General features: G+C 42.8%; 1 long non-coding RNA gene across 2 annotated transcripts; it reads right to left on the reverse strand.

Moving 5' to 3' along the window:
* Positions 1 to 1642: 1642 nt before the first annotated feature.
* LOC307226012 lies at positions 1643 to 15738 on the reverse strand. 2 transcript variants are annotated; one of them, XR_013843247.1, is made up of 3 exons: positions 15585 to 15738; positions 2079 to 2162; positions 1643 to 1979 (listed from the first exon to the last, which is right to left on the reverse strand). It is a non-coding gene; the product is annotated as an uncharacterized lncRNA (long non-coding RNA). The 2 variants fall into 2 exon arrangements; XR_013843246.1 differs by lacking the exon at positions 2079 to 2162.
* Positions 15739 to 26834: the final 11096 nt, after the last annotated feature.

Below are 26834 nucleotides of genomic sequence, written 5' to 3' on the forward strand. Positions count from 1 at the left end.
CTCAGAAGCCTCTGGGATAAGACTGGACCCACCTCAAATTTCAGTACAGTGGACGCTCGGGTTGCACATTTGGGATGCACATTTGCAACCCACAGCGTTCACAACCCGTAGTGGTGTGTCTGTGTACACGCGGGTTGTGATTTGGCGCTTCTGTGCATGCGCAAAGCGCGATTTAGTGCTTCTGCACTTGCACAACATCCGAAACCGAGAAGTAACCCGTTGCTTTCATAAACATGTACAGCAACACTTTAGCACTTTAAGCAATCATTTTGCAGAACTTTAAGTAGACTCTTTCCTAGAATTTGGAGTGCATGAGCTGTTTCTCTTCACCCTGACTAAGATGCAAGTTGGATGGGACTTGTGTGTGTTATTCTAGGGGGAATAGTAATAATTGTAACATTGCAGTTTTTAAGATAAAATCTTGATTTTTGCTTATGCTCTGTAAATTGCATTGAGCCTGAGTGCAGAATGGTGTGAATAAAAAAAGAAATGTGCTAGTAAGTAATTTGACCAAAGTGCTTTTTAAAGTTCAAAAATGGATCTAAATAAATTGGGTCGTAATTTGCAAGATTTTACTGTGTTTATCAGATGTCCTGGTATCAACAATGTCACACACTTGAACTTGGATGCATGCTATTATTCTTTTGCTAAACACCCAAAGCATGCATTTGGCGGATTAAGTTGCCACGTTCTTGCAAAACAGCAATGAATGTTCACTTAGTTCATAGCACAAGCTTAACAGACGCACTTCATAGAACCCATAAGCTAGGAGGGGAAGAATTGGAATCTCTGGCAAACAGATCAGTGTAGCTACAGTTTAATCTGCTCATTCTGTGGCATTTACTTGCTGCTTTCTTGCCTGAAGGGCAAACACCGCCGTAATGAAGCACACATGGACAAATGGCTTTTCCAGGCTGTGATTAATTTTCACAAGCTGACTTTAATCACTGGTTAATTAATAGGAGATTTGTTGACTTACACAAAAAAACATAGTCATTATAAGGAGTATTATATCGATTTGTTTTCCCTGCAAATTCAGTGCAGTCACAGAGTTTAATATAGGAAGTCACCCAATCTGCTGATGTTCCATCACAAACACAATTTCAGAGGGCTGTGTGTGTGTGTGTGTGTGTGTGTGTGTGTGTGTTCACTGGCTGCTTAATTCAGTTTTTACTTACTGTTTGACTTGGAGCAAATTTGAAGCCAAAGGTGAAAGTCATACCCACCCCCCTTCAACATTTAGGGAGGACAATTTGGGGCACCTCCCGCCCTCCTGACGATGCCATCGCTCACCTCCTCTCTGCTGACCCTTTCCTCACCTGCTTGCCCCGCTCTCTCCATCCCCCTCCTACCTTTGTCTGTTGTCCTCCCTCTCCTCCATGGTCTCAGGAGAGCATTGGGAGACACCGTGGAACCAGCACATCCTGAGCAGCATTGGGAGATGCCACACGAACAAGTGTGGCGAGGTTGCACTGAGCTGAGCAGTGACGGGAGTGTCGGTGTAAGGGGGTCAAAAGGCCAGCTGGCTCAGCCCCAGCTGAAACATCTCCCTCTCAGCCTTGCCGCTGCAGAGATTCATCAACCTCTTGCTCTGACGTACAACAGCCACTTGCAGACTTCAGAAGAGGCTTGAGGCTGTAGATACATACTAAGCTACGCATTTATTAAACATAAATCAGGACAAAGAAACATGTCGTCTCTCCTTGCCGTCTTCTCGGAGAGATAGCTAAAAACAAAAGCTATACAGAACGGACGTTCCGCTTACGCCAGCAATCTGTGCTGGAATGTAAACAGACATGTGACACGCAACAGTCCCATGTTTGCAGCAAAAGGTGGAATAGAATCCCAACAAGGAGAGATGCTGCATGGACCAGCAGTCTAGCAGAAGGTTGCACTTTGGGAGACGCAACACCGGCTTGAGCCTCCTCTTCCTCCCATGCCACAGACATACTTCCAGAAGCCAGACTAAGACATCAGAGCTGTGAGGAGTTGAGAAAAAAAAGATAGGTTAACTTTCCATACCCTCCAAGTGTCCTGATTTAAGCGGAGCATCATGGCTTGACAGAAGCCTCCCTCACCTCTGATCCCAATCTCGGATGTCCCATTATGGCTCTCAAGAGCAACTTCAAGATTCTAGCCTGCATAAGCAGCAACTAAGCTATCTAGCAAAAAAATAATAATCAGATGTAAACATAGGCAGTTTGAAAGTGCAAATGCCACTGGTGCACATTATGATAAACATGCAAATTATGACTCATTAAAAGTTTCCACTCGGCTTGCAGACCTTTATCTGGAGTAATGCTGCCACCAGCAGCACTTTTCATTATAACTACATTTTGTTGACGCTGGGGATCAAAACAATGTGTTATGAATACACACAGGCTTAATCCAGGTAGAGCTTTTTGTCTGCATTTGTAATCACTATTTGACACCTGTACCAAAAAGCAGAGCAGTTAGGCACTCCCTCTGAGACGAGATTGCAGCAGCTGAATGCCACAAACCCAGTTATGTGTCATAAAGCAAAATGTATTGCTTTACAAACAGAAGCATATTAGAAGTCTCCCATGCACACATCCATGGGAGTAAGTCCCACTGAAGTCAGTGGGACATGCTTCAGTCTTTACAAAATGATTATTTCTAGTGTGATCTAAAACTACAGTATATTGGGTTCCTTCACACATGACACAGCAGCAAACCCAGGTTTACCATGCCCTCCAACATTTTTTCCAATGAAAATAGGGACATCCTATTCAATAATCATAATTATTTTATTATTTATATCCCACCCATCTGATTGGGTTGTCCCAACCACTCTGGGTGGCTTCCAAAATATATAAAAACATAACATACACGTCTGCCTTCATATGTCTTCTAAAAGTTTGTATAGTTACTTATCTCCATGACTTGGGGGTTGCATAACTCCATACCCTCCAACATTTCTCCGATGAAAATAGGGATGTCCTAAGGAAAAGCAGGACATTCCAAGATCAAATCAGAAACCCATATGGCTTCTGTAAATCTAGGACTGTCCATGGAAAATAGGGACACTTGGAGAGTCTGGTATACAAATATAACACAAGCTATAATTAAGGAGCTTGTGTGCTACTTCAGGTCTACCACCCTTGTACAGATCTTTGGTTTTCAGTTGTTAGATCTGGAATCAGTACTTTGTTGCAGCCCAACCTAAGTTGGCCTGCAACAGCAGTGCTATCATGATACAAATTTACAGTCAAACAAAATAATAAATGGGTCCCAAAATATATGTTTGGGTTAAACCATGTGCCCCAGTTCTGAACAGGTTGAAGACTATTGTGTAGATAACGATGGTTCTGGGTACCACCTTGGATCTTCATCCTAGTAGTCTCCAAAGTGACCAACCAGTTGTGCCTAAGAAACTCACAAATACAGTGTGTGCTTTTGCTCTGCAGAAACCTGTATTTGGTAGCATAGAACTTCTGAAGAAGTGGGCTCCACTTAACAGTTATGATTAAAAGATACCAGTAGCAGTAGCATCTACAAATTTGTCAGATTGCTCTTTCAAGGCCACTTAAGCCAGTAGCTATTATCACATTTCAGGGTAGAAAATTCCATACATTACTGATGGGTTCTGTGAAAAAGTATTTCTGATTTTTCCTGAATATATTACCAATAAACGTTAGCCTGTAAGGGTTTCCCAAACTTGGATCTCCAGATGTTTTTGGACTACAACTCCCACCACCCCTGACCACTGATGTTGCTAGCTAGAGATTATGGGATTTGTAGTCCAACAACAGGTGGAGACCCAAGTTTGGGAAACCCGGGTCTATATCTAGTTCATTCATTCATTCATTCATTCATTATATTCATTATATCTATATACTGCCCTTAATCATAAGATGTCAGGGCAGTTCACAGAATAAAATATAAGATAAAATCAAGTAAATAAGTAAAACCTGTGCTTTTTCTGGGGGGACGCATACCCATAAACATTTTGTGAATCTAGGTTTGGCCTCATTGAGGGGCAGTATTTCAATATGAGTAGGAAAATGGGAGTACCCCTAAACTTTTTTAAAGAAAAAAAGCACTGAGTAAAACAAAACAGCAAAACAATAACCCGCTCTCCCCATAGACACATCTAAAAGTCTGTAGAATATTAATCAGCAAAAGGCCTGGTGAAGAATAATATTTTCTCCTGGTGCCCAGAATGCTTACTTTTATAAACATCTACAATGCCCTTCCTTAATTTCTTGCATATGATCACTGTGCTTTAGGATTGGTGGTTTATATGCTGGTACTACTTATACCTGTTGGGTGACTTTAGTGGTCCTGGGTGATGCCTCCGATTGTGGAGATACTGTCTTGCCTAGAAATTTTCATTGAAGCTGAAACTGATGGTGTAGCATGCTGTGGAACCAGCCTTACAATGGCATCGTTGATTTGTTACAAATATATCACCTTCCCTAAGATCCTAACACCAATTTCTTATCCTTTTTATAAAACAGCAGTCATTTTACCATAGGTGCCTCCTCCTGGTATTTTCTTTCTCCGTCTGTGGCCTGTAAATTATTTTCAAAATGCCAGTTCACTAGTATTGTAATTTTTCACAGCCATCTTTCTAAGCTGCCTGGGGTGGGAGCTTGTTGTTAAGTATATATCAAATGGAGTTGCTTAGATTTTATATTTGCACAGTGAAATCCAGCTGGCTTGGAATGCATTCAACTCTTCATCATTGCTATCCTAAAGCACCAGCCCAGAAGAAAAATGTTCATGCCGTACAATTTTACCTGCGCTCAGGCAGCCTTTGTGACTTTTCTGATCAACGACAGCAGTGGGACATTGGAAATTCAATTTAGCACATGCACTTGAATCAACTTTAAAGGGAGGATAATGCTTCCATCGGTTGCCATGCACAATTTCATTACACAATTAAGCATCAATTAAAATTCCATTAAAATAATGTTTTCCTGTTGTCTTTGCACTGATGTGAACTTGGCACTGCATCTATCTAATACTAGCAGCTGATAATCCTATAGACCCAGGGTCATTAAGGTTAATGTGCAACATGGTTTTTCTTTTCTTTTTACTGTTTATGCCATGAATTAGTTTGTTATAGCATATGTTGGTAATGAAACCTGATTATAATAATGATGATGATAGGAACACAAAGGGGTTTGAAAGAAGAAGCTGAGGAAATGGAAAAACTGGCTCCAAGATGGAAGATGAAAGGCTGGCTTTTAATTAGGCATTATGTTTTGCAATACCCTTGAACTTCTAGTACAAAGAGTGCTTTCACGTTGTCAAAATAATCCTTGATGGGACCAGCACAGAACCTCCAGAGACAATAGTATCAAAATGATTACTAGCGAGTGTTGATTAGAATAGTGAATGCCTCCACCCCTTGGTTACAGCAACAAAACACAAACTCAGTCTCAGAATGATCGTGTTACGGTGGAACCTCAGTTCCCGAATGCCTCCGTTGTCGTACATTTCAGTTCATGTATGCCGAAAACCCAGAAGTAAATGCTTCCATTTCCAAACATTTTTTGGAACCCAAACATGTGACACGGCTTCCTCTGAGTGCAAGAAGCTCTTGCAACCAATGGGAAGCTGCGCCTCAGTTTTCTAAAGTTTCGGAAGCCAAATGGGCTTCTGGAATCAATTTTGTTCAAGAATCGAGGTACCACTGTACCACTGACCAGGGAGCATTCTTGTCTATATGCAAGTATTTGTAGCTGAGACCTGATATTCTCTCCCACCAACGAAGGCAACCCATAGCGCTTACACTCCAGGTTGAGCTTATAACTTGTAACTGCTGCCTCCCATGTTTGTTTTTGCTGAGTTTCCAGAACTGACCTCTCTGGGGCTCAAACCTGGGCAGTGTGTATGGAGGTCCTACCCAGATGACAAGACACACCCCTTCCCCCAGTCTCACTAATATGGTCCAAAATAAACCAAAACAATACATTTGGCACCAGCTTGGCTGTAGGAGTTGCCAGAAGGAGACATACAAGACACCACCCAACTGCTATTAGGACTACGCTCCTAAACTTGTTGTATTCTGCAGTTATATGGCTGGCATGACATCTTCATAATGAAATAATGCCTCGGGAAGTGTGCTGTCTCCCCGGGGCTAAGATCCAAGATGTAATTGAACGACTGCAAGGAATCATAAAACCCACTGACAAATACCCCTTCCTCTTGGTTCATGTGGGAACCAATGACACTGCAAGCAATAGCCTCCAGAAGATCAAAAGAGACCACAAAACTCTGGGCAGAAAATTGAAGCAATTAAATGCACAAATTGTCATCTCATCTGTCCTCCCAGTTGAACGACGTGCCCCAGGGAGAGAGGGAAAAATAGTGGAAGTGAACAGCTGGCTTCGCAAATGGTGTAAGCAGGAACGGTTTGGATTCTTAGATCACGGACTGCAGTTTCTTGAAGATGGACTTCTGGCAAGTGATGGGCTGCACCTCACAATGGTTGGGAGGAATGTTTTTGCCAAAAATCTCAGAAACCTCATCAGGAGGGCTTTAAACTGACTAATGTGGGGGAGGGAGACAGTGCTCCTGAAGGTAGGAGTCTATCAATTGATGAAGATGATCATCCAAATGTCATAGACCAAATGGAGCAAACAGCATGCAGACCTAGTGGTGGGAGGAAAAAATCCTTAAATAAGAGACACGGGGGAATGATTAATGGACTTCAATGTCTGTACAATAATGCCCAAAGCATGGGAAATAAACAAGATGAGCTTGCGCTCTTGGTACAGCAAACTAAATATGACATAATAGGCATCACTGAAACCTGGTGGGATAAGTCCCACAATTGGAATGTAATAATGGAGGGATACAATCTATTTCAGAGAAACAGACCAGACAAGAAAGGAGGAGGAGTGGCGTTATATGTCAGGGATGTTTATACCTGTGAAGAGATCCAAGATTTAGAACCTCAAAGCCAAAGTGAGAGCATTTGGGTCAAAATTAAGGGAGAGAAGAATAACAGTGACCTCATTGTGGGAGTTTACTATAGATCCCCAAGCCAAACGGAGGACATAGATGATGCCTTCCTGGAACAGATGGCCAAGCATGCAAAAGGAAGGGAGATAGTAGTAATGGGGGAGTCAATTACCTGGATATTTGATGGATGTCAAACTCAGCCAAGAGCATAAGGTCAAACAGATTCCTCACTGGCCTTGCAGACAACTTCATTGTCCAGAAAGTGGGAGAAGCAACAAGAGGAACAGCCATTTTAGATCTGGTCCTAACCAATGTTGATGACCTGGTTAGTGGGGTAGAAGTGGAAGGATCATTAGGCGCGAGTGATCATGCTCTTCTGAAGTTTACTATACAGCGGAAAGGAGCAGCCAAGCATACTAGGACTCAATTTCTTGACTTTAAGAAAGCCGACTTCATAAAACTTAGGGAAGTGCTGGGTGAGATCCGATGGACAGTAATACTAAAAGGAAAGGGAGTTCATGATGGCTGGGAGTTTGTTAAGAGGGAGATAGTAAAAGCACAACTTCAGGCAATACCAATGAGACGGAAACATGGAAGGTGCCTAAAGAAGCCAGGGTGGCTATCTAAAGTACTTTTAACTGAGTTAAGATTAAAAAAGGATGTGTACAAAAATGGAAAAGGGGGGAAACCACCAAAGAGGAATTCAAACAAATAGCCAGCACGTGTAGACACAAAGTCAGAAAAGCTAAAGCACAGAATGAACTCAGGCTTGCTAGAGAGGTTAAAAGCAACAAAAAAGGCTTTTATGGGTATGTTCGTAGCAAAAGGAAGAACAAAGAAACAGTGGGGTCACTCAGAGGAGAAGATGGTGAAATGCAAACAGGGGACACAGAAAGGGCTGAACTCCTCAATGCCTTCTTTGCCTCAGTCTTCTCCGATAAAGAAAACAATGCCCGACCTGAAGTATTTGGAGCAAATGATTCAGCAAAGGAAACACAGCCCAGAATAACTATGGAGATAGTACAAGAATACTTGGCTAGTTTAGATGTATTCAAGTCTCCAGGGCCAGATGAACTGCATCCAAGAGTATTCAAAGAACTGGCAGATGTGATCTCAGAACCACTGGCAGTCATCTTTGAGAATTCCTGGAGAACAGGCGAAGTCCCGGCAGACTGGAGGAGGGAAAATGTTGTCCCTATTTTCAAAAAGGGGAAAAGAGAGGACCCAAATGATTACCGCCCAGTCAGTCTGACATCAATACCAGGGAAGATTCTGGAGCAGATCATTAAGCAAACAGTCTGTGAGCACCTAGAAAGGAATACTGTCATCACCAATAGTCAGCATGGATTTCTGAAAAATAAGTCATGTCAGACTAACCTGATCTCGTTTTTTGACAGAATTACAAGCCTGGTAGATGAAGGGAACACAGTGGATGTAGCCTACCTTGATTTCAGCAAGGCATTTGACAAGGTGCCCCATGATATTCTTGTAAAGAAGCTGGTAAAATGCGGTCTTGACTCAGTGGATTTGTAACTGGCTGACTGACCGAACCCAAAGGGTGCTCATCAATGGTTCCTCTTCATCCTGGAGAAGAGTGACTAGTGGGGTGCCACAGGGTTCTGTCTTGGGCCCGGTCTTATTCAACATCTTTATCAACGACTTGGATGATGGACTCAAGGGCATCCTGATCAAATTTGCAGATGACACCAAACTGGGAGGGGTGGCTAACACCCCAGAGGACAGGATCACACTTCAAAATGACCTTGACAGATTAGAGAACTGGGCCAAAACAAACAAGATGAATTTTAACAGGGAGAAATGTAAAGTATTGCACTTGGGCAAAAAAAATGAGAGGCACAAATACAAGATGGGTGACACCTGGCTTGAGAGCAGTACATGTGAAAAGGATCTAGGAGTCTTGGTTGACCACAAACTTGACATGAGCCAACAGTTTGACGTGGCAGCTAAAAAAGCCAATGCAATTCTGGGCTGCATCAATAGGAGTATAGCATCTAGATCAAGGGAAGTAATAGTGCTACTGTATTCTGCTCTGGTCAGACCTCACCTGGAGTACTGTGTCCAGTTCTGGGCACCACAGTTCAAGAAGGACACTGACAAACTGGAACGTGTTCAGAGGAGGGCAACCAAAATGGTCAAAGGCTTGGAAACGATGCCTTATGAGGAACAGCTAAGGGAGCTGGGCATGTTTAGCCTGGAGAAGAGGAGGTTAAGGGGTGATATGATAGCCATGTTCAAATATATAAAAGTATGTCACATAGAGGAGGGAGAAAGGTTGTTTTCTGCTACTCCAGAGAAGCGGACATGGAGCAATGGATCCAAACTACAAGAAAGAAGATTCCACCTAAACATTAGGAAGAACTTCCTGACAGTAAGAGCTGTTCGACAGTGGAATTTGCTGCCAAAGAGTGTGGTGGAGTCTCCTTCTTTGGAGGTCTTTAAGCAGAGGCTTGACAGCCATATGTCAGGAGTGCTCTGATGGTGTTTCCTGCTTGGCAGGGGGTTGGACTCGATGGCCCTTGTGGTCTCTTCCAACTCTATGTATGATTCTATGATTCTATGAAATACTTGACATTAAATGTGATATTTTATCTTAAAGGTGGGTTGGCATGACCTCGACTTCCTTCCTTTTAAATTTGTATTTGAGCTGGCTTCTTGCCATTTTTGGTAGATCCCAGCTGTTGTTTCAAGAAGTCAGAAGCTCAGCACAGGCCATGCTAATGTTCAGTTGCACCTGAAGACCAGCCTTCACAATACTATAACTCAACTGTTATCTGTGCTTAGTCCACAGTTGTACAATCAAACTGAAAGCTCTCACACAGTAGGCATAAGACAGAGGAATGAAAAGTGTGAAAGAGACCAGTTTCTTCATTGGGTTTCCAATGGCATTTACAGTGGTACTTCGGTTTACGAACTTAATCCATTTCGGAAGTATGTTCTTAAACTGAAACCATTCTTAAACCGAGGCTCGCTTTCCTTAATGAAGCCTCCTGTCACCGGTGCCCTTTCACCATTCAGATTCTGTTCTTAGACTGAGGTAAAGTTTGAAACCAGGAAACTACCTCTGGTTTTGAGGAGTTTGTAAACCAAATCATTCGTAAACAGGACTGTTCTTAAACCGAGGTACCACTGTATTTGAAAACCTCCACCCATCTGTGGCCTATAATCTGCTTCTTTGAGAAAAAGTCTTCCTTTGTTTGTTGTTGGTTGCAGTCTTAATTCCACTAGTAAACCTAATCGAATTCAGTAAGAATTAGATCTGAGAAGTTATGGTTAGGAGTACAGCCTTAGTATAACTAAATGAGACAAGAGGTGCAAATCATAAATAATTGGTGTCCAAAGTCATTTCTGAATAAGAACTGTATGAAACACAATCACTGGTATTCTCTAGCAAAATACAACAATATAAAACTTATTTGTATCTGAGATAAGAACATAATGCAGTCCAAAGTATAAGAACTATGATAGTATTATGAATGTATTGATAAAATCACATTTTTTACCTTTTCAAGACTTAAGAAACAACTGATATAGAATAATTTCATATAACGCCCCCCCCGCCCATATCACCACATGCAATTTCAATCTCATCATCCTCTTCAAATGTGCTAAAGATATCCTAAAAAAATAGAGCACTGTCTTAGTTCAAGTAAAAACGAATCCATTCTTGCCATAATGCAGCAGTTATTATCAATCAAAATTCCCATTTTGTAGCCGAAAGATAAGCTTATAGGTAGATGTGAGTTTACTTCATTGGTAATGAAATTGTTTCAGGATGTAATGGATATTTGAATTCCATCTCATTTTCAGTTCTAGATATAATGTGGAATAAACGTCTTATAGGCTTTCAGGCAATGCATCTCTTAAAAGATTGGAAAACATGACATTAAATTTAGATGACATGAAGTGATAGCAAACGATTGGCCATAAACCTTAGCAAGTGAAGAGTTAATTCTGAAAGAGGATAATTAAGGCTAGTATGTGGCTTTCAAACAGACACAAATTGGCCTAAATTCATCTGGAGTTCCTTATGAGCACCAAAGAGATACATTTTTTACTCAGATACAGTAGTACTTCAGGTTAAGGAGTTTGGATTTGATATCCCGCTTTATCACTACCCGAAGGAGTCTCAAAGCGGCTAACATTCTCCTTTCTTTTCCTCCCCCACAACAAACACTCTGTGAGGTGAGTGGGGCTGAGAGACTTCAAAGAAGTGTGACTAGCCCAAGGTCACCCAGCAGCTGCATGTGGAGGAGTGGAGATGCGAACCCGGTTCCCCAGATTACAAGTCTACCGCTCTTAACCACTACACCATACTGGCTCACAGTTAAGGACTTAATTTGTTCTGGAGGTCCATTCTTAACCTGAAACTGTTCTTAATCTGTAGTACCACTTTAGCTAATGGGGCCTGCTGCGCGGCCACTGCACAATTTCTGTTCTCATCCTGAAGCAAAGTTCTTAACCTGAGGTACTATTTCTGGTTTAGCAGAGTCTGTAACCTGAAGCGTCTGTAACCTGAAGCGTCTGTAACCCGAGGTATCACTGTACTGAGCAATTTGTAGAGGGAGTTGGAGTGTGAGAGATCTGTTTGTATCTGTTTGCTTGGTTTGGAAGCTCCCTGTGTTTATTTAAATAATTAAAAAAGTTAGTAATGGGATTATGAGAAGGTGCTATTACAGGATATTGGATTTCCCCAAAGTATATGCTACAGAATTCCAAGCAAAACACCAGAAATTCCAACTTCTGCACAACAATTAGATGCCATAGTCCTGTCATTTTTTAACATCAAAATGCAACTCTGACCCAATATATCCCCCCCCCACTTAATGAAAACCAAATGCACAAAGCTACAGAATATAGAGGGTGCTTAACCTTTCTGCTTCTAGCCAAGTTTCCTCTCAAAATCACATTACCTTTCCCTCAAGCTGTTCTCTTCCAACCAGTGAAAGAGCTAAATGCCTATAATGTCCTTGAAGCCTTACTATAGCTAGTCTGAAAACTCTGAGTCCTTTTGTTTAAATGCAAATTTTGGGAATTCATGCAGATAGCTAGGCTAGATGAGGAGAGTTTCCTCTTGTTTTTGTCACTCACAGGTATCATTATGACTGGATTATTCTGCTGACTTTTCCAGCCTTCTAGACAAAGTCCAAGCAGTTTAGACATATATGAGAAAGGTTATGTTTATTTAAACTGAAGCCAGAAGATTGGGGAAGTGTTCTGTTATTTTATGCCATAGGGCAAGGAAGAAGAACCCTGGGGTTGTTGCAGGGCCATCACCCCTTGTTGGATTTCATGAGCACTGGAGGGCCAAAGGTCCTCCACACCTGCCATGGAGACTCTGTTCTTCATCTGTTGCCCACATTATGCAAAAATATCTGCTATTTAGACTCAAAAATGGGTTGGGTTTTTGTGAGTGCTTAGTTGAGTGCTCTCAATGATGAAGCCTCCTTGCAAAAGCTTTCTGCAATGGCTTGCACAGTGTTTGATGGCACACAGATCAAGGAGGACTGACCTCTGCCTCTTCCCCCCTTCTGGGCCCTTAAGGTAAGTAATTTACCATTGTGACTTGGAAAGTGGTGTGAGCATTCCCAGAGCCCCTGTTAATTATTTAACTGGCACTGAAATGGTGAATGCCTAAATGTGTATTATTGAAGGCTTTAAAGTGGGAAATTTACACTGAAGTATACTAAGTGGTCTCTGAACTCCTTGATGGGGTGATAATTAACTATTGTTGTTTTCTGCTAGCTAGCACGTGAGTGTTTAACCTTTGATCCGGTGACACAGGTACTGAATTGCAAATTCACCATCTTGGAAGGGTGGTGGCTTGTTTTTGTTCTCAGGCTCTGGGGACTAAGGATGTGTAAATGACCCTCTCCAGTGAGTGAATACAGATCCAGGCAAAATGGAGGTTGTGAGGAAAGAGACCATTGCTTATAGGTCTGTTTGGAATTATCTTTTATTTCTAAGATGCTGAGACTGTGCAGGACAATGCAAGATATTGTATGGCACTATTTGGCTGTATCTTTGAGATCTATGTTCTGTATTGAACAAAATTCTGCAAGTAAAGTTTCTGAATACAATACTTCATTCCAAAAAGAGTCATTTTTTTTAATGCATCCAGTTGCTCCAAGCTACACAATATCAATATCTGCAATTGCCCCAGCACAGCTTCTTTTTATAGGGCCTTTTATTTATGGAAGAAGGGGGACGCGGGTGGCCCTGTGGTCTAAACCACAGAACCTAGGGCTTGCCGATCAGAATGTCGGCAGTTCGAATCCCTGCGATGGGGTGAGCTCCTGTTGCTCGGTCCCTGCTCCTGTCAACCTAGCAGTTTGAAAGCACATCAAAGTGCAAGTAGATAAATAGGTAGCACTCTGGCAGGAAGGTAAACGGTGTTTCCGTGTGCTGCTCTGGTTCGCCAGAAGCAACTTTGTCATACTGGCCACATGACCTGGAAGCTGTCTGCAGACAAATGCCAGCTCACTCGGCCAATAAAGCGAGATGAGCGCCGCAACCCCAGAGTCGTCTGCAACTGGACTTAATGGTCAGGAGTCCCTTTACCTTTACCTTTACCTTTACCTTATTTATGGAAGAAATGACACTACTGATGTCCCAATAGGAATTCTGGGACTTGTAGTCTTAGTCACATATCCGGTGGTAAAAGACATCCAGCATTCTTTATAAATAAATAAAACTATATGAAAATATATATTTTTTTCCAGTTCCTAACCACCAGCTAAGACAAGAAGATGATGGAACCCCTGATAAGGCAAGACTTTCCTATTCAGACAGGCCATTGAAAACTAGGTGCAGACAATGTTGACAACTAGACGATCACAGTAAATGGTATTTTAATGCTGGCTCTAACGATGCTTTATTGTATCTTAACTATTGTTTTTAACTGATTTGTATTCATTACTTTATATTTTATAATGATGTTTTGAAAATGTTGCAAGGCGGAATATAAATACGTTAAATAAGAACTGTAACCAGAAAGCTTTATTCCAGTCAAATAGAAGATTCTCATGGGGAATAAACTGAGGTTTGTTTTCCGCTTGGCATATCACTGGAATCTACAAGTTCTTCAAATATCAGGCAGCCCAGGGGGTCTGAGTTGCAAGATACATTATAGCCCCTTCCATCTCAGGCTGTCTTTTCTCTACCAACAACTTCAATTTGACAATTAGGAATTTGCTTTATTCATTTGGATGGGTAAACTCTGCTTATCTTAAGCATACTGGAAGGATGGGTTTAGTTCTGCTTTTTAAAAAAAAAAAAAAAAAAAGCTTTAAAGAGTTTTAGTGGTTTTTTTAAAAAAAATATCTTCTAAGAAACTTGAAAAAAATATATTCTGGGGCAAATTCTTTTCTGAATGTGCAGCATGCTGACTGTTCATAACGTGTCTATAGTGTACCAATGGGCAAATCATTGTAGATCTTGTCACAATTGCTTTTTGAGAGCTCAGGCTTGCTATTTGCTGCCACACATTGATACTGCTAAGAAGCCAGCCAGATGTTGTCATGACAATTCCCATAGAACGTCACAATTTTGCTCTGAAAATGATGTGTTTTGGCAGCCTTTCTACCACAGAGGCATAGTTCGCTCTCTCTCTCCCTACCCTCCAGTTTTAGGCTGTCACCATCTTAAAATTACCCTTTCCTAGAGAGTTTCATGAAGTCCTTCAGTGGTGCTGTATATATGACACAGCAAAGGCACTCATGGGATCTTGCCCAATGTTAAATATTCTATTAGCTTGCGCCATCTGCCTTCCCTCCTCCTTCTTTAAGAAGTCTTTTTTTAAGAAGTCATATTTACTAGATCTAACTTTATATGTAGGCTTTCCCCATTTTGCTAATTAGCCAGCATTCTGTCATATCAGATGTTATTGGGTTTTCCTCCGATAATTAATCATATTAAATTTTTCAGGAATGTCTCACAAGGAAGCATCTTCTCTTTCTGGATAGTCCTTGGCAAATAGAATCAGACCAGCCTTCCAATAACACAGAGCATGAGCGGCTGTTGCTGTTTATTTGTTACTATCAGAATGCTTGGCTCTTTATAGAGCACAGGAAGAGACATCTCTGTCCCAGGGAGCTTACAATCTAAAATTCAGTGCAGGGCAAACAATAGAGAAAGGGATAAATAGAGAATCAATACTTGGTTGTTTCACATGCACGTGCTTAGTCTTAGTTATGGGTTAAGTTCTAACAGTGCAGGCTGGTCTATTAGCTAAGAGGGTTATTAGCTAAGGGGGCACTGCCCCACCAATCTAAGTCTACACTTAGCGCCAGGCTCTGTTTGCCTTCTCACAGCCAGTCTGGGCAGGAGGGGAGTGGTGACATTGCCTGTCTGCTACCTCCTCCTTAATCTCAGCCTCTTGTTTCCTGCGGTTATTTATACTTTACAGAGTTGTGCGGAAGTTGTCCTGGGTCGTTCGACCCTTTAAAATAGTTATCTTTCTCCTTCTGAGAGAAAACAACAACAACAACAACAACAACAACAACAACAACAACTATGCAACACACTTTGTTTTAAAGTTTTAAAATAACATGACTATTACTTGGTGTACTCCCTCTTGTACAAGACAGGCATGTAATATGTTACTGAAACATATTTATGTGAATTTGTACCTGAGGCCGACTCATATTTACAGACTGACTGAGGCAGACGGCAGAATAACGCAACATTTTTGCCACTCTAACAGTTGAAATACACAACAGTTGACAACTGAACTGAAGCAAACTGCCTCAGGCGTATGACATCACAGGATTCTATGCTACAGCACCAATCTTTTGCATAGTATTTTGGAAACACAATTCCCACAATTTCATGGGTCTGCTCTGTGTACAACCAGGCAAAAGCACTAGGATGTGGAATATCTAGCCAAAGTGCCTCCCAGAACTCTTTGCAGGCTAATTGCCTCGCCAGCCATGTTCCACACCTTCCTCGGGTGCTTTTGCTTGGTTAGTGCACTGTGATTATGCTTCTTGCACCGTGATTATGCTTCTTGCAGCCTGGCCATGCCGTGGTTAAATCTCCCATGCCCATTACCAACACTGATTGGCCAGTGCTGGTGATGCAGCCAGGGCAACACATGAAGAGGGTGTCAATCTCCACCCCTTCGACAGATCATTATTGGGTCACGGCTGCCCGGCTGCAATGCTGCCCTCTGGAAAAGGTGAGCGGTCTTGCTTAACTGGATGATGAGAGAGGGTGGTGACATAGAAACCTCTGAATTGGAGTTCACTGTACAAAGGTAAGGGTCACATTTGTCCCTCCTCTCTCTTTTTGCTTCTGGCCACCATCACTGGCGTGTGGATCTGGAACGTTGACACAAAGGAGCGCAGCCATTGGATCAAAAATGACACAACCCTCTTGGATTGTGGAGTGGCGTTCCCTTGTATCAATACCATAGCTGTCAACTTTTCTTGCGAGGAATCCTATTCGGAATAAGGGAATTTCCCTTAAAAAAAAGGGAAACGTTGACAGCTATGATCAATACAAGTTAAGGGTGTGCTAGGCATCTTTTAAATAAAAACACACACAAATCACTGCTGAGCTGCACCCACCATTGGGGGCCTGAGGAGATGGTGGTGGATGATGATGCCTCCCCAGCTGCTGCCATTGGCTGTGGGTTGCTTGTGACATCACAAAGGCACATGGCAACTGAGTATAGGTGATGTAAACTGATGTAAAGGTGCGCCAAGAGGAAAGCCAAGGAGATCACAGTGGGCAACTGCTGTGGCATTTAGCATAGGGAGGTCTCCTCTCACATGGAGGTGAACTGACAGATGGAAGGAGATGATCATCCAGCAGTGGGATGCTGTGGAGCAAGGAGAAGACAAGTCCACTTGCTAACTGGGATCAGGGATTGAAGGTGGCTGACATCCATGGTTAGAAGTTCATGGATTTTGGGTGGTAGACCTGAAGGAAGCCGGCTGATGTTGGTGAGTAGAAGTGGATGCCACAAAGCTGATGTTTGTAAATGTAAGCTGGTTGAAATTCATGTTTGAAAGCCTACTGAGAGAAGCTGTGTGGATATTTGTGGACTGAAGTTGGGTCTTGTATATGAATGAATCAAGAGCAGCCAGTAAGTAATTTGGTTGGTGTCTGTGTGTGAATGGGAGGTTTTGAATGTGGTCAAGGCAAATGGTATCTGTCTGGATGCATTCATAATAAATAACAAGATGAAAGATGAAAAAAATCTTTTTTAATAATTCCAGTGGTACCTTTAAGATTAACTAAGTATAAGCTTTCAAGGCATGAACTTTTGTGTGTAATACACATTTCATCAGATACTCTGAAACAGATGTCACTTCAACCTTATAACTGTTGATGACTGTTACGGCAGTTGGTTCCACAGGGAAGGGCAAGGGATTTTTAAAGGGATAGATGACCAAAATTAGCTTCAGTATGTATAATGGGACATGAATCCAATATCGCTATTCAGACAAGGTCTCTCCATAGTTTTTAGTTTGGTAATGAATTGTAGTTCAGCAACTTCTCTTTCAAGTGTATTTTTAAAATTCTTTTGCAATAAGACAGCTACTTTAAGATCTTCTATAGAACGTCCTGGGAGATTGAAGTGTTCTCCTATTGGTTTCTCTGTTTTAGAATTCCTGATGTCAGATTTATGCCCATTTATCCTTTGGCGTTTAGGGATGCAGGTGGCACTGTGGGTTAAACAACAGAGCCTAGGGTTTGCCAATCAGAAGGTCGGAGGTTCGAATCCCCGCAACGGGGTGAGCTCCCATTGCTCGGTCCCTGCTCCTGCCAACCTAGCAGTTCAAAAGCACAAAGGATAAAGGTAAACAGCGTTTCCGTGCACTGCTCTGGTTCGCCAGAAGCGGCTTAGTCATGCTGGCCACATGACCTGGAAGCTGTACGCCGGCTCCCTCGGCCAGTAAAGCGAGATGAACACCGCAACCCCAGAGTCATCTGCAACTGGATCTAATGGTCAGGGGTCCCTTTATCTTTACCTTTATCCTTTGGCATAAAGTTTGTCCTGTTTGTCCAATATAGAGAGCTGAAGGGCACTGTTGGCATTTGATAGAATACTGTGTATAATGTTGGAAGATGAATAATTAAATAGGCCTGAGATGGCATGTCTGATGTTATTGGGGCCAGTTATGATGTTTTCTGGGTGTATGTGGCAGCAAGGTTGGCATCTAGATTTATTGCAGGCTCTTATACCAGTGTCCATGTTAGGTCTGGTTGTTGTATTTTTTTGTGTGAGCAGCTGTTTAAGATTGGATGGCTTTCTGTAGGCAATGAAAGGTTTTCCTTTCAGAGCTTGGGAAAGAGAGCTGTCATTATCCAAGAGATGTTGCAAATCTCTGATAATGAGTTGAACTGTTTTAAGTTGATAGCTGTATGTGATTATTAGTGGTGTTCTATTGTTTCTATTTTGGGTCTATCTTTCAGCAAGTTATCTCTGGCTATCCCTCTGGCTTTGTTTATCCTTTTTTTAACTTCATCAGGTGGGTATTTTAGTTCCAAAAAGGTTTGCTGTAGGTCTCTTAGGTGAGAGTCCCTGTCTGTAGAGTTGGAGCAGATGCGGATGTAACGTAAAGCCTGGCTATATACAATTGATTGTTTGGTATGTTAGGATGCTAGCTGGAGGAGTGTAGATATTATTGTCGATCAGTTGGTTTTTGGTATAAGGTGATATCTATACGCCCATCTTCTATTTTTATAGTTGTGTCCTAAAAAAATGTTTTTCTTGCGTAGATTCATTGTTAGGTTAATGGTGGGGTGAAAATCATTGAATGCCTGGTGGAAAGTTTCCAGGGTCTGTTGACCATGTGTCCAAATAATAAAAAATATTGTCAGTGTCATTTAGTTACAAAAGAGGTTTGAGTGGGTAGGAATTTAGGAAACGTTCTAAGTCTGCCATGAAGATGTTGGCATACTGTGGGGCCATATGGGTACCCATTGCTGTGCCACTAATTTGGAGGAACAAGTCATCACCAAATTTAAAGTGATTGTGGGTGAGGACAAAGTGGCAGAATCTGGTAGCAAAATCTGCTCTGGTTTTGTCTGAAATGGTGTTTCTTATGGCTTGTAAGCAGTCGTTGTGTGGGATGTTGGTATATAGAGATTCCACATCCATGGTGGCCAATATAGTGTTGTTTGGTAAAGTATTCTGGATGCATTCAGAAGGTGACATATGTCATCCTCCAGATGCAGCGGGCTTGGGAATTATGCATTCAGTGGGTGGTGGAGTTCTCCCTTCCGGCACAAGGAAAATGAATGAACTGGTGGATGCTCTTGGGTGAAAGCCAGTGGAAGTTGGTAGGCTGAAGTAAGGGATGAAGTTGCCAGGCAGAAGCCATTGGAAACATGCCTGGGTTTGCCCTTCAGGGATAATAGAAGGCAGTGAAGTTTTCCTTGACACCACATATGGGTATCCGTGCTTTGTAGCAGTGAATATATCCATTATATTCAGCTGCACCTAACTGTTGGTCCAACTCCAAACCACAAGGGAGTGTCTACTTTTATTTAGCTAGTCTATTTTTATTCTATACCTAAGTAGTAGCCAACATAGTGCTTTCCCAGTGTTGATGAACTACAGCTGCCATCATTCCTGACAATTGACGCTACTGGATGATGTTGGTAGGAACTGAAGTCCAGGAACATCTAGAGGGCAGCATATCAGTTTACTTTGCCATACTTTTTTTATCCAAAGAACTCAGAGCAAAGTATATTGTTCTGTCCTCCTCACACTGTCCCCTGTGTGGTAAGTTAGACTTCCATTTGTCCCATGCCTAGATACCATGGGTCCAAGCAGTTTCCCACTTGTCTCATGTTTTTTAGGCACAGTTTCTGATTTGCCCTGCAGCTTTTCCCTGGAAAACATGCTCTTGACCACTCAGTCAGAACAAACGAGAAGCCATTTGGTTTGATTATGTGGTCAACCACTAGTCATTCCAGGGTGAAATGGTGAGGTAGAGGTGTGGACAAGCCTCAGGAGATAGTGACTGGCACAAGATCATTCAGTCAGCTGCATAGGGTTGGATCCTAGGTCTCCACAGCTGTAGTCAAACTCTCTAACCACTGCATGAACTGATTTCTTTGTGTGTGCTGCAAAAGGTTTAAGAAATGGACAAGACCCCTTTAATTATTAGAGCAGCCACAGGAACCATGATTGTGGTAAGCTCTTGTTGGTACTTGCATGCAAAAGGTTTACTTGTCTAAAGTAGAGAAAACCAAAGTGAATATATGCAGTAATCATTAAATGAAATGGTAGATGAGGACACTTGGCTGTCAGACGGAATGAAATCCAAATGATAAACAGCAGTGAGAGGAAAAGAACATAGCAAGGGGGAGGGATACTTCCAAATTCTAGCATATTGCTATTTCAAAAATAACAAGAGGCAGAGGTGTCTGCAACACAGTGTCACACTTTTGAAGACTGTCTGGGAATGCTCTCTTGATGATTCTGACTGTGTAATAAGTTTGTACAATGAGAGTAGAAAGAAAATCATTCGCTCCCTGACAGTTTGTCAAAGCTTGGGCTCAAAACATCTTCTCGAAGTGCTGTAAAACCTACTCTGTGCTCGCTTGCTTTCATTGGTTGGATGAAAACAGGCAGAGATTACTATTGTTTACATACTTTACTTGTTTACATTGTGATACCCACGCCTTTAAGAATTTAGAGCTTAGTTAAAAAATCAGTATAAAGGGGGATATCCCACTGCCACCGGTGAACGGCATGGTGGGCTGCTGTGCTGAGTCATTTGGCTGAGTCACTGCAGCAAACTGGGATGAATAATAATAATAATAATAATAATAATAATAATAATAAATTATTTATACTCCACCCATCTGGGAGGCTCCCAACAGAATGTAATCTGAAGGGTTGCCTTCAGATGTCTTCTAAAAGTCAGATAGTTGTTTATTTCTTTGACATCTGATGGGAAGGCGTTCCACAGGGTGGGCGTCACTACCGAGAAGGCCCTCTGTCTGGTTCCTTGTAACCTCACTTCTCACAGTGAGGGAACTGCCAGAAGGCCCTCGGAGCTGGACCTCAGTGTCCGGGCAGAACGGTGGGGGTGGAGACGCTCCTTCAGGTTTACTGGGAGGGAGAGCGGAAAGGGAGCAGAAGCGGTGAGATTGGTGGGTCTGCACCATACTGACCAGGCCACCCTAGCCGTCTTTCTCTCAGTTCCAGTATGCCACTGTGATCCGGCCACATGAAGGTCAAATGAGCAGCAGTACCTCACCACCAGCTGCTGCCCATTGCTCTGCATTTTGCTAGTCTCTATCAAATGAGATGAAATGTGATGACACTCTGCACAATGGCATTCTGATCAGTCCACGCTGCCCATTGAGAAGAAAGGCTTGTTTAAGTGCCATTGCTAACTAGGTGAAACAACAATGTAACGTAAGGTTACCAGATTTTTTTCAATGAATCTGGGGACACTTTTGAACTTCCTACTAAATAGATGGAATTTGTCAGGGGACTGATTTGTAAATCCGGGGATTGCCCCTGGAAACGGGGACATCTGGTAACCTCAATGTAAGGAAGACTTTTATGAGTAACGGTATCGCACATGTGTCATGTCACAGGCACTCGACGCACAACCCCAACATACACTTGATGTCACAGGCACGCTGCTTGCGGCTGGTTTCCCCAATCTTTGGCCCAAGGTGGCACCTCTGAATGTTGCCATTTTACATAGCATATTAATGCAATAAAAGGAAGCATGATGTGAGGAATAAGAAACTGAGAGAGATCTCCTGCTAGGTTTTGTACGCTGGAGTTAACTTTTCCCAAAACTAGGGCAAAGAGAAGTGGTAATATTCCAAACAATCCACACAATGCCAACAATTATGTTAATCACCTACATAATTATAGATATGAAATTAACAGTGATTATGATTATAATTATATCATTAAAGTTAATAGATCTAATATAGCAAAAAAATGGTCTTGTTTCTTGGATTACTTTCATATATGTACACAATTAGATTGCACACATGCCAACTTTCTGTTTACCAGGACTAGTCCGTATTTTCTGCTTGTGTGCCTAGAAAATTACTGTGTTTGTCACCTTTTGTGGATACCTTGTTAAAATGTTGTTTGTGTGTGCTGCTAGTGTTGTCAGTCATAAGAGTTCGGCTTCCCCTCCAGAGACTCTAAGACAAGGATTAAACCTGTAACCCTCTAGGATCGCAAATCCCACCACCCCTTAGCATTGGCCATGCTGGCAGGAGCTGATGGGAGCTGGAGTCCATCAATACATCTAAGGAGGTAAAGGTAAAGGGACCCCTGACCATTAGGTCCAGTCGTGACCGACTCTGGGGTTGCAGTGCTCATCTCGCTTTATTGGCCGAGGTAGCCGGCGTATAGCTTCCAGGTCATGTGGCCAGCATGACTAAGCCGCTTCTGGCGAACCAGAGCAGTGCACGGAAACACCGTTTACCTTCCCGCCAGAGCGGTACCTATTTATCTACTTGCACTTTGATGTGCTTTCGAACTGCTAGGTTGGCAGGAGCAGGGACCGTGCAATGGGAGCTCACCCTGTCGTGGGGATTCGAACCGCCGACCTTCCAATCAGAAAACCCAGTGGTTTAGACCATAGTAGTACCCACATCCTCCTGCCTCTAGTGCATACCTTCCAAAATTTCTCTAATGAAAACAGGGACACCCTATTCCATAATCTTTTTTTATACCCTGCACATCTGAGTGGTTTGCCCCAGCCACTCTGAGGGGCTTCCAGCATAAATAAATATATTTTAAAAATAAAAGCAAAAAACAAAACAACTTCCCTATACAGGGCTGCCTTCAGATGTCTTCTAAAGATTGTATAGTTACTTATCTACTTGGCTTGGTGGTCACATAGCTCCATACCCTCCAACATTTTCCCGATGAAAATAGGGATGTCCTAAGGAAAAGTGAGGGTCGCGGGTGGCACTGTGGGTTAGACCACAGAGCCTAGGACTTGCTGATCACAAGGTCGGCAGTTCGAATCCCTGGGACGGGGTGATCTCCCGTTGCTTGGTCCCTGCTCCTGCCAACCTAGCAGTTCGAAAGCACGTCAAAGTGCAAGTAGATAAATAGGTACTGCTCTGTCGGGAAGGTAAAGGGCGTTTCCGTGCGCTGCTCTGGTTCGCCAGAAGCACCTTAGTCATGCTAGCCACATGACCTGGAAGCTGTACGCCGGCTCCCTCAGCCAATAAAGCAAGATGAGCACCGCAACCCCAGAGTCGGTCACGACAGGACCTAATGGTCAGGGGTCCCTTTACCTTTTTAAGGAAAAGTGGGACATTTCAGGAACAAATCAGAAACCGGGATGGCTTTTGTAAATCCAGGACTGTCCTTGGAAAATAGGGACATTTGGAGAGTGTACTAGTGCACATGTAGGTAAATACATGTGGATTAACCCAGTCTGCCATTTCACACACGCTGCCTGCTGAAATAGATTGTAAAAAGCAAAGTTTTTACAATTTCAAAGTATATCTTGCACTGAAAAACAAACAGGCTTTGGGCTATTAAATCAGTGGGATACAGACAGTTGCCAATGAATGAATACAACAAGAGGCGATTGCAGGCAGTTGCAGGTAAATGAATATAACATCCAGTAGACAGGAAAGAGCTTCAATATTGTATAATAGAGCTCATCAAGCATGAGACTTGGTGTGTAAGAAACATATCCCGGTTTTCAGTGAAATGTTGGAGTCAGAGGGAAGTCCAGACTCATAGTTCCAGACGCTTTGATATGAAACAAGTCTCACAAACCCATATTATAATTAATTTAGTTCCAAGTAACACATTACTCATATTGTGCAGTGCATATGTATGGTCCTGTTTGCACTATACATTTAAAGCCGTATCATACAACTTTAAACAGTCAAAGAATGCTGATGACTGTTGTCTGTTAAGGGTGCTGGGAGTAGTTGTTGTTGTTGTTTAGTCATGTCTGACTCTTTGTGACCCCATGGACCAGAGCACGCCAGGCACTCCTGTCTTTCACTGCCTCCCGTAGTTTGGTCAAACTCAGGCTGGTAGCTTCGAGAACACTGTCCAACCATCTTGCCCTCTGTCATTCCCTTCTCCTTGTGCTCTCAATCTTTCCCAACATCAGGGTCTTTTCCAGGGAGTCTTCTCTTCTCATGAGGTGGCCAAAGTATTGGAGCCTCAGCTTCAGGATCTGTCCTGAAGCTGTTAGGAAGTTGTTAGGAGACCCCAATTCCCCTCACAGAGCTACAATCCTCAAAGTGGTTAAACACTCAGTCTCTCTTGCCAGAGACCCCTCTAGATGAGTTTGCTGCAACGCATTATACCTGGAGCTGTCTCTGAAGATGCATCAGAAACTTCAGCTGGTGCAGAAGTCAGTGGCCAGGTTGCTCACCAAGGCAAGATGATTTGAGCACCAATCTTGGCCCAGCTGTGCTGTCAGTTAGTTTCCAGGTCCAATTCAAAGTGCTGGTGTTGACCTATACAGCTTTAAATGGTTCAGGACTGCAATACCTCAAGGACCACCTCTCCCCATATGAACTGACCTGGAACCTGCAAGCATCATCTGAAGCCCTTCTTCATCTGCCTCGTGTGCCATCGTATGTCATGATAGATCCAGAGGGCAGCAACAAGGGAACAAGCCTTTGCTGTGGTGGCTCCCCATTTGTGGAATGTTCTCTTTGTTACAGAGCTTTAGGAGCCCAGTATAAACATCCAGGCCTTTGGCTAATTAAACAATGTATTGCCTTTTAAACTGGCAGGAACAGAGGATACTGTTTGTTACTCTGGTATGTATGTTTGGTATGTATGTATGTTTTTGTATTGCGTGGACAGGCGGAGTCCCCAGATCCCGAGTGGTCCCCCCCGTCATGTGGAATAACGACTCTAGACAACGTGCTATGGGATTAAATTGGCCACAACTTTATTAAATTTCAGATGTGGGTAGACCTTGGCTCAGGCATTGGGCGTTCTCCCTCCCTAGTCCCCAGCCGGGGACCTAGGGAGCATCAGGGTTATCCGGTGTGTGTGTGTGGGATGGGCCGGCTCTGGAGAACATATGTTCAAGCAGAGATAGCCGCCCCCGTTACGCCGCCGCAGGGGAGAGCAATGACGACCTTTCGGCGTACGGCCAAAGCCTCCCTTCAAAAACCCCTTTAACGGGGAACCCTGGTATCGCCGCCGCAAAGAGGAAGATGGACTAAAGGATTCCGCCCAAGGCCTGATACCGCCAAAGTTGTGACGTTTTGCTACGGGAAAGGCGAAACCTACCAATGCAGGGAAATTCCTTTCCGGCCCTTTAACAGCGACCTTATCATAGCAGCGCCCGCATACCTGTGGAGACAGGTTAACCTGCAAAACCTATGAAGAAAAGTTAACCTGCAAAAGACATTAACTGAGGGTGGGTAGGGTGGGAGAAGCTCTGGAGCCAAGTGAGGATTAACAATTAAGATCCACCCTCTATTGTGTGGGCAGGTAATCCCTCCCCTTACCTGGCCTGGTTTCCCTGGCAACGCTTCCCCCAGGTGGGATTGGACAACTCACTGGGGTAGGCGGGGACCTCCAGGTATCCCACCTGAGGGAAGGCAAAGCCTATGCTGATGGGGCCACTCCAGATCCAGGGCTGCACGCGTCCACGCAAAAGGCGCCCCCCGTTTTAAGTGGGGAGCGGTCATTGTAAACTGCCCTGTGATAAACAGATGGATAATAATAACAGCAATAACATTAGAGCTGTCTGTCCTTCTGACATTATTGGCAGAATCAAACCACAGTTCCGATTATTATTTTTCATATCTGATCTAAATTAAAGTATGATTTCTTCCAAAATAAATCTCTCTCTCTCTCTCTCTCTCTCTCTCTCTCTCTCTCATCCATCCATCCATCTATCCAGTGCCTTTTTTCCTGGGGGCTACTCAGGGGTATGCATACCCCTAAACATTTTGTGAATCTAAGTTTTGCCTCATTGAGGAGCAGTATTTCAACATGAGTAGGAGAATTAGAGTACCCTGAAACTTGTTTATATAGAAAAAGGCTCTATCTATCTATCTATCTATCTATCTATCTATCTACACACAGACACACACACACACACACACAGAGAGAGAGAGAGAGAGAGAGAGAGAGATCCACTGATAGCTGCCAGTTTCTCACATGATCACATATATAACTGAACAGTTGTGTGTTACTATACTGGAAAATTTTTACTGCTTGCTGCTTAGTCAGGAGTTGTTCCATACAGATGGTACTAACCCCCAGGAGTATGGCTCCTCTGAATGCTCCAGAAGGTAATAGTCTCCCAGCCAAATATTCTCCTAAAAACATGCCAGATCATTTCATAGTTCACCTGAAATGAATCACATTGCCTAAGGGCTTCACACCCTCAAAAGAAAAGAAAATGTTCCACGAGTTTGCTGCTGAAAACAATTGCTGTTGCTTGACTCTTCACCTGTGTGCAGGTCCAGCAATGGCCTCCCATCCTTTTGTTTCATGGAAAGAGCCAGTCAACAATTTGCTCTATGTTGGAGAAGTATGCATCTTACAGCAAATTACTTATTTATCTCTATGCAACTCTTTCCAGGGACAGTCCCAGATTTACATAAGTCGTCCCGGTTTCTGATTTGAGTGTCCTGCTTTTCCGTAGGACTTCCCTATTTTCATCAGAGAAATATGGGAGGGTATGAGTTATGCAACCTCCTGAGTCAAGGAGATAATAAATTATACTGTATAGGGAAGTTTTTTATGGTTAATTTTTTATGTTTTTATATACAGTGGTACCTCGGGTTAATTTTTTATGTTTTTTATGTTTTTATATACAGTGGTACCTCGGGTTACATACGCTTCAGGTTATAGCCTCTGCTAACCCATAAATAGTACTTCGGGTTAAGAACTTTGCTTCAGGATGAGAACAGAAATTGTGCTC

The sequence above is a fragment of the Podarcis cretensis genome, assembly GCF_951804945.1.
Source record: "Podarcis cretensis genome assembly, chromosome: 10".
NCBI classification, from domain to species: Eukaryota; Metazoa; Chordata; class Lepidosauria; order Squamata; family Lacertidae; genus Podarcis; species Podarcis cretensis.